Source organism: Gossypium arboreum, chromosome 7, assembly GCF_025698485.1.
Source record: "Gossypium arboreum isolate Shixiya-1 chromosome 7, ASM2569848v2, whole genome shotgun sequence".
Classification (NCBI taxonomy): Eukaryota; Viridiplantae; Streptophyta; class Magnoliopsida; order Malvales; family Malvaceae; genus Gossypium; species Gossypium arboreum.
The window spans coordinates 74,596,953-74,605,706 of record NC_069076.1 but is presented as its reverse complement, the minus strand read 5'-3'; positions in this window follow the sequence as shown (position 1 = coordinate 74,605,706).

The following is an 8,754-nucleotide window of genomic DNA, read 5'->3' as shown; positions in this document are numbered from 1 at the left end:
TGTTTTCTGTTGTTATCCAGTTGCATTATATATATATATATAAATAGAGAGTTAATTTAGCAAAATAGAGGGATTGTAAATTGATTAGTGAAATTATTGAAATTCGCAACTCGAGAAGCTGAGTTCCAATTTGGCACGTGCTGATTTTATGTAATTTTTTTTGGCTCAAGTAACAATGGAAATAGTGGAAGATATATCAATAAAAACTTCTCGGTCACCTGATCCCAAGTCATGATAGAACCCTGTGGAAGTGAATTTAACCACTATTTTGCCTTGCTCCTTAAAGAAAATGAGAACAACTGTAAGCGTATGGTATCATCAGTAACGCCATTAATCTTAAATGTGTTTGTGACAATTCGTTTTTAATGGTGTCGAAAACAGTAATTTCGGGATCAAAAATACGACGAGTAAGTCCAGAATAATTAGTATTTAAATTATATGATTTAATTATAATTTTATACTAAACTTTGATTTGAAGAATTTTAGTTAAGGAATTTTACTGAGTTATTGTTTTAGTATGTGAAGGTTTGGTTCAGAAATTTTAATATTTGGATAGTTAATTAATTAAAAGGATTAGATCATAAAAGATGTAAAAATCTAATCGCTATTGAATTTTAATGATCAAATGACTTAATTAACATGACTGGAAGGATTTAAATGGAAATTTAGCCATATTTGTTTAATGGGTCGGTTAATGCTTGTTTTTAAGTAGTATTTTATGTTAATTTTATAATTAATAAAATATTATAATAAGATTAAAGTAATAAAGTATGTCATCTTTTTCAATTCTTTCTTTCAAGTATGTCATCTTTTTCAATTCTTTCTTTCACAAGCTGAAACCATCAAAAACTAAAAGAAATCGTAGCTTTTCTTCAAGCTTGACATTTCGCCATTGCATGTAAATCTTTAGGTTATCGATTTTTTTTTGGTAAATTTTCTATTTTTAAGACCGTTGTAGCTTAATCTAGCTAATTTGGGGACTATTTTGTAAAAATTTTAAAATTTTTAGATTATTCCATTGATGAGTTTGAGATGTTTTTGAAGTTTGATGTTAGATTACTAAGTTTGGTAGTGAAATAAGACTATTTTATAAGGTGATTTTAGTTAATTTTTAGTTAAAGGACTGAAATGTTAAAATATTAAAATTGACATGAAATTCTTATGAATTTTGAATAATTATAGGCAGTATTGGTTTAAAAGAAAATTCGGTTAGTATGAAAATGGGTGAAATTGTGATAATTTGAAAGTTTCAGGTTTAGGGACTAAATTGAAAGAAATGTAAAAGTTTAAGGAAAATTATAAATATGAATATTTAAGGGCATATACGTAGAAATAAGTTTGATGGTATATTTGAATTTGATATTTTGTATTTAATCATTATATAGATCAAGAATTGAATCGTATGGAGTTTAACTGGAAAAAAGAAAAAAATTGCATATTAGTCCCTACGGGCCAACCAAAAGCTTAATCTAGGTAAGTTCATAGTGTAAAAATATGCATGCATGTTTATTTGTAGTTTGTCTTAGTATGTATTTGATTAATTGTATTTAATGTGAAATTTCGTTAATGAGTTGTAAATATTTAAATATTGCAGTTAAGTACAAGTGAGAAATGAACATTTAATAGTTGATGAATATTGTGATTAAGTGATATGGAAATGATTATATTGGAAATTAAAAAAGTGTTCAAAATTATGGAAGTGCCTCTAGATCATTAATTTATTAATGTTATGAATTTAATTATAAATCCAAGTTGAACGTAGTAAACTGTTAGGATACGATTGGCATGCCAATAGGGTCAATACGCAAGCCTGTACGGGTTTGCACTTCAATGCCTCTGTTAGCATTTTGATGCTCTTTGGTGTGATTTGGGAAACCTGAGTATCCGAGTTAGATTTCTATAGATCAACGGGCCATGAAATTATTTGAATATGGGTCAAATTATTTGTTAAATCGAGGTTATACTTAATGAGATATTGTATCAAAGGTGAACAGGTGAAAAGGATTTATTTGAAATGATAAGTATTTAATTATCAAAGAATGATTTGTTTTGGTTTGAACTATTGTGGATTATGAATTACTTTAATTAAAAGTTTTGGTATTGACATTATATGATATTGGAAATGATTGTCAGGTTTTGTAATTTAATGCTCTTTTAGTATTCATTTATAGATTGAGGTAAGTTGATTTAAATCTTTAGCTATGGACTTGCTAGGCTTCTTTACTAGTTTTATTTTCTTTTGTTTTCTGTAGTTAACGTTTTGTGGAACTGGTTAATCGAATCAACTTCAAGCTCACACTATTCAGACTCCTTTCAGTAGCTTTTGTTTTTGAGTTATTTTGGTGTGTGGCATGTATATAAGGTTTTCAGTTGTTAAAGTTATTGTTTTAGTTGAAATTTTTAATTAAGCATATGTAGTGATGAAGTGATAGGTTATGTTCATGTTTATCCTATTTGTTATGGCAATGTTTTGTACAATTGTTTGAATCGCATTTTGGTAAGTGGCTTAGTTAAATGGTGTTGGTATTGGAAACATAGTTGTTGATTGAATAACTTTTAAGTGATGATGGTATCTTAGGTGAATGACTCATCCTATTTGTATAAAATTTGTGATGTTAATGAGGGCACATTGGTTAGGCACAAAAGTGTATGAATTTGGTATGTTTTAAGTGTTTTTTTACAGTTTCAAAACAACATTAGTAGGTTTTAAGCCAAGAATTTGGTGGGAACTACAAGTAAATATGGTTATGATTTTATTAATTTCTTTTTCTTAAAGAATTTATCTTGAAATTTTATTAAAATTATGAGGGACCATTTGTGACATTTTTCCATTTTTTGTTCAAAGGAACAATGGATCAACAAAAAAATGGAATAATATCACAAATGATCCCTCATAGTTTTATCAAAATTTCAAGATAAAATTTTAAAAATAAAAAATTAATAAAATCAATGTCGTATTTTGTAACATCCCTAACCCATATCTATCGCCGGAACAGGGCTACAAAGTATTACCAGAGTTTACAAAACAAATATAGTTAAATTATGTCATTTACTATTCATATCCGAAACCAGTCATATTCAAACATATTGTCCCTTAATTAGAACCTCAAGGTTCAATTTATACATTAAAAACAAGTCGAGACTAAATTGGAAACTCAGAGAATTTTTTACGAAATTTTCAAAATTTTCTTATATACAGGGGACACACACTTGTGTGATTAGGTCGTGTAGCTCCCACGGCCAAGTGACACACCCGTGTCTTAGGCCGTGTGGTCATTCGATGTGATGCACACGGCTGTGTTCTAGCTCGTGTCCATACTCGTGTAACTCTCTGACTTGAGTCACACGGCCAGCCGCATGCTCGTGTACCAGGCCGTGTGGATAATTAAATTTTCAAAAATTAGGTGCAGGATTCACACGGCCAAGACACACGCCCGTGCGCTAGGCTGTGTGTCACACACGGCTAAGATACACGCCTGTGTCTCTGGCCATGTGAACAATTTGAAGCATTCTATTTCTAAATCTTTAGGATGTAGGGGACACATGGCCAAACCACACACCAGTGCGCATGGCCATGTGTCACACACGGTTGAGACATACGCCCGTGTATCTATCCGTGTGAACAAAATAAGGCCATTTCCAAGCCTTATTTCTCACCCAAATTTGCCTTCAACCTACAACAACAATTGAACACTTTCTCTAACCAAATTCAAAACATTAATACCAAGCCCAAAATCAAATTTTATGCATGATATATCACTTCTTAAATTCATTAATCCAATTTATTTATTTGGCCATATTAACATATATGTATATTTTACCAAATCATGCATTCTTAAACATACTTGTATAATTCCCATTATTAATCCATTATAATACACATATCAAACATGTTAATACCTTATATAATTACATCAAAATATACCAAACATTAGCCATTCCAATGGCTACTTACAACCAAAACATTAGTGTGCCAACGTTGGCTAATTTACCTATACATGCCATTGTACTCAAAATAAAGTTTATTTTTTGTACCAAAATGAGCTGAACGATAGTGTGATGGTGCTCTGACCGATTCCAACCTTTACGAGCTTCCAAGCATTATGAAATAGAGAAAAGAAGACCAAGTAATCATTTCAAATGCTTAGTAAGTTTGTATAACAGGAATTTAACTTACCAATTATGTTCAATTTAAGTAATCTTGCAAAAAACATGCATCTTAACAAATTGGCCAATTGCCTAATCACATACACTCAATCAAGAAAATTAGTCATAAATTTCTAAATACTTTTCAAGTAATAAAGACGAGCTAATCATGTAATATTTTTCATACACATATGCTTTTTGTATCATATTTTCATATAACAAATACATTTCTATGATAAATCATTTCAAGTTCAGATTAGCCATAACAAAACTTTTCCCATTGAATTTATTTGAAATATTGATGGACACATGTAGTACATTTGAAGTGTACAAAACTATAATTCGTCAACTCATATTCAGGGGTACCCATTAGGGCATATAATCAGGAAGCACTCTCTCAAGCCATATAACAGGATAGGATGCTTCTAACGACCCGAAAGTTGGGGTCGTTGGAAAACATACTCTCGGGACCCCGCCTTTGTGTGTCGAGTTTAAATATATTGATATTATATTTTGGGAAATTACTTTAGAAGTAAATTGAATGTTAATTTGATAAATCTTAATTTTTAAGGACTATATTATATATGAAAAGAGAAATAGCTACTAGGACTATTTGAATAAACAATCCATTTCTTATGTTAGTCAAATAGAGTTAATAGATTAGTATGAGACAAATATATATAGATATATAGGTGACATCATTAATAATTATAATAGGATAACTATTATATATGAAAGAGAAGTGAATAAATAAAAGAAAAGGAAATAAAGTGATGAATGAATAATAATAATAATAGGAGATAAAAGAGAGAGTAGGTGAAAAAGAAGGTAGAAGAGTGGAGTAAAAGTTTTCTTTCCCTCTTGCTGCCGAAAAATTGAAGAAGAACAGCAAGAAATATGTTCAACCATGGGAGTTTGATATTTATATAAAATTATAAGTAAGTTTTGGTTATTTTTGCATGAAGTTATGTTTTTGAAGGTATAATATTATGAGTTAGTTTACCCATGCTGAAATATTGAGAGTGAATGGAGATTTTGAGAGTTGCCATGGATGAGAATGTGAAGGTTTGAGGTTATTTTGTGGAATACCAAATGCTTGTGATATGAATATTTGAGTGTAAATTGTAACACCCTATAACCGTAACTCAGGTCGGGGCAGAGTACAATGCATTACTTAACTCGGTTTCACGTATACAATCAATCTCAAGTCACTGAGACTTGGTCCAAATTAAAAATTTTTAAATTTCTATTTTAAACTACTTATTATGGGCCTACGAGCCCCAAATCAATCATTGAAAACTATTTGGAACCATTCCGGGTCCTCAACCCAACCTTAAGAAGCTTGCTTTTGAAATAGGGCATACGCCTGTGTGGAAGAGTAACACGCCCGTGTGACTATTTCGACATGACCGTGCTGACGGCCCGTGCGGCTCACACGACCTGAACACTCAGAGACACACCCATGTCCTGCGCCTGTGTCCCGCGCCCGTATGGAATTGATTTCTAATTCACACCTATATGGGTTTCTACACGGCCAGACACACGCTCGTGTCTACGGCCTGTGTCCCTCACATGGCCACGAAACACCTGTGTCCTAGCCCGTGTGCAAAAACCTGGACATTCTGTTTCTGACGTCAGCATCCCCAAAATGTCACACGGCCGTGGCACACGCCCGTGTACCAGGCCATGTCCTCTACACGGCTGAGACACATGGCCGTGTCTCTGCCTGTGTGTTTAATACCATGCATATTGACTTGAAATTTATACGTGCAGGGGACACACGGCCGGACCACATGCCCATGGGGCTGACCGTGTGTCACACACGGCCTAGACACACGCCCTTGTGTCTACCCATTATAAGGCTATTTACCAGGCCTCATTGCCACCCTTGCATACCTATTTTCATATCAATAATAAAACAAGCATAATTTCCAAAATCAAATCAGCCACAATAGACATTCATTCAACCATGAAGAAGCATCTTTTATAAACTCAAAATGAATGTTAGCCATCATTCAAGGCTTAATACCAAGTGTGGGATCTATCCCAAGCCAACACTTTTGGCCACTTCTCAAAGACACAAAATAATAAGGTCTAGCCCTATACATGCCATATTCAAAAATAAAAATCCAACTATACCGAATGCTTCGGCTGATAGTGTGATCGATATCTCTGACTTTTGGTGATCCTTGAGCTAATTAAGCGGCACTGTAAGGAAATGGAAAGAAAAAGGGAGTAAGCATAAAAGCTTAGTAAGTTGCATGTAAATAAATATAAGACAACAAATTCATCAATGATCATCATGCCTATAACACAAAAATGGGCACAAGCATAACTTACTCGTTTCCCTCCATACAAATCACATATTCTATATTGAGCTCATTCCTCATACGTACCAATTAGGTACCTGTATCACTCAGAACACGGTTATACTTCCCTTATTAACTCAAAATAATAACTTTCACTGTTGAACCATTTGGAACACTACCAGATATTACATAAGCCTCAAACATGGGATAGGGTGCCGATGCCATGTCCCAGACATGGTCTTACACTGACACATCTCGCAGCCGATGCATGTCCTAGACATGTCTTACACTGGCTTACATCTCGAGGCCTATGCATGTCCCAGACATGTCTTACACTAGCTCTTGTCTCAATGCCAATGCCATGTCCCAGACATGGTCTTACAGTAGCTCACACAAGTGACCCTACTGTTACGGCATGAATATATGATTTATTTCGTATGTTCAACGGGAACCCTACTATCTCTATTATTATTATACTTTCTCAATTCCACAATCAAGCAATTCATGCTATACTAATTCAAATACAATTCAACACATACATTATTAATGTGGTTGTATTATTTACATACAACTTACCTCGGATTACAAAATACACACGACTAGTCAGTTTAGTCGATTTGCTTGGCCTTCCCCCTATCTAGGTTCGGATTTGGAAATTCTTGATCTATATTAGAAAAATACACTCATTTAGTCACTAAATAAAATTAGGCAATCCAAAATTACGTCTTAGGTAAAATGACCATTTTGCCCCTAGACCTTGACAAAATGACCATTTTGCCCCTATGCTCGAAAATCGATTTTTATCAAATTTTTTCGTATTTCAAGCCTAACCAAAATATTTTTACTCTTAAAGCAACCTCAAATTCTCACTATTTCACACACTTATCACCTATTTTACAACTTATGCAAAATAGTCCCTTTAGGTTTTTTCATGCTAGCACCTTTCACAAAAGTTGTTTATGACACAACTAGGACTCATATTATTCCATAAAAACTCAGAAACTATCACAAATTCATTCAAGTAAAAACCCTAAACTCTTGTTTATTATGCACAATAATCCTCTCATTTGAAAGCTTATGCTTCAAGGAGTCCAAAAATGTAAAAATCATTAAGAGAAACTATCAAAATCCCTTACTTGAGAGGGCTTAAAGTTGCTTAAATTTTTGAAGCTTTCAAACCCCAACAATGGTTTATTTTTGGTCAAATAGGATAAAAATGGATGAAGAACGTGAATACTAGGCTTTAGGGTATTATTAAAATACATATTATGACATCAACTAACCTAACCCTTTGACCAATTACCCATTCTTATCTCATGGCCGGCCAAGCTCTTCTTATAGGGTCTAATTGCCCTTTAAAATCCCTAAATTTTGATTCTCTAACAAAACAACACCTTTAGCCATCAATTTAAGACTTTTACACTTTATGCGATTTAGTCATTTTTCGTAATTGGACTCACAAACGTCAAAATTAACTTACCAAATTTTCATGCACTAATATGTTCATGCCAGAACATCAAAATAATAATAAAATAAATTTTTTAACTTTGGATTTGTGGTCCTGAGACCACTGTTCCAACTAGGCCCTAAATTGGGCTGTTACATAAATTTTGTAGACTAAGTTGGTCATGTTGTGAATGATTTTATTGGTAATAATTTCTAGAGATTTGGATACAGTAAACTCAAAGAGACGAGTTAAATTTTTGGTAAAAATAGTGGATTGATTTAGATGGGTTATACTTAGTTGGAATGCTTTTAAGTTAAAAGTAAATGTAGATGATCGAATGTAGCTAAATCCTATGTTCGGTATTAGAGATCAAATTAAACAAGTGATTAAATGTTGAAACAATTTTTATAATAATAGTAGAATAATTTGATGGTATAAATGTAATTATTAAATTTATGGAATAGCATTGATTGAATGAAATTATGAACTTTTGTTAAGGAACAAATCAATCAGACATGAATCGAGGAAAAACTAAGGTGACGGAACTATTTTGTTAAGGTAAGTTCATGGACTCGAACTTAATTTTACTTTTAATTATTATTTAAATTGATTATTGCTAAATTAACTCTTGATATAAAATGTATGTACATTATGGAATTAATGATAAGAAAATAAATGAGGAAGTTATGGAAGTAAATAATCATACAATTGTCGATATAATCGACTAGCGCTAGGCAGAATCTTTCTCAACTTGTCTGACTAATACTGGGCACACAACCGTTGGTTGACCTGACTAGCGCTGGGTGCAATTTACCGTTGGTATATCCAACTAGAGCTAGGCCTACAATTATT